This window comes from Elephantulus edwardii, unplaced genomic scaffold, assembly GCF_000299155.1.
Source record: "Elephantulus edwardii isolate Elephantulus edwardi_28Jun2011 unplaced genomic scaffold, EleEdw1.0 scaffold00179, whole genome shotgun sequence".
NCBI lineage: Eukaryota > Metazoa > Chordata > Mammalia > Macroscelidea > Macroscelididae > Elephantulus > Elephantulus edwardii.
The window spans coordinates 530,364-531,041 of NW_006399929.1; the positions used below are offsets into that span (position 1 = coordinate 530,364).

Below are 678 nucleotides of genomic sequence, written 5' to 3' on the forward strand. Positions count from 1 at the left end.
AAGGGAACTTGCCAGCCTTATTTAGCCCTGGACCTAGGATTCTTGGGATCTGCTTGATCAGGGGATTCAGAGGCCAAAAAGGCATCATACTTCTTGGTCAGCTTTTGACCAGCTTCTTATTCTTGTTTTTTCAGCACTTCGATGTTTATGTGGGGGAAATCCACAGCCTTGGCTTCGTCACAGTGCTGCTGATCCCCAAGAACACACACTGAGAACGCGGGGCGTGGGGTGGACTTCAGTCTGACGGTCCCTGAGAAGCGCTTGTCCTTCTGAGGGTCATAGTTCTTCAAATTGATCTGCAGCTCCACCATCTCCAAAAACGTTCTGCGTTTGCGCTGGTTCCCGCGCAGGACTTCAAGCACTGCCTCCTGGAGGGTGTCTCGAGAGACTTTGCTGCTCATGGTTCTTAGCGCTGCAGGAACCGGAAAGCTGCTGTTAGTAATGTTATGTGTTGACTCATAGCTGACCCTCCAGGGGGGGTTTCAGAAGCTGCAAATCATTGTAGAGGAGATCACCCATCTTTCTCCCTTGAAGCTGGTAGATTTAAATGACATGCCTTTGAGTTGGCTGCTTAACTACTCTGGGTATCTAGGCTTTATCATTCTGATGTCTTTCCTAGCTAATCAGTAACTGTTTATTTTTGTGCTGAAGTAATAATTGTGTCAAAGAGAGAAGATT

General features: G+C 47.5%; 1 pseudogene; it reads right to left on the reverse strand.

The window, feature by feature from the left end:
* Positions 1-7: 7 nt before the first annotated feature.
* On the reverse strand, positions 8-401 carry LOC102848056 (annotated as a pseudogene).
* Between the last annotated feature and the right edge of the window lie 277 nt (positions 402-678).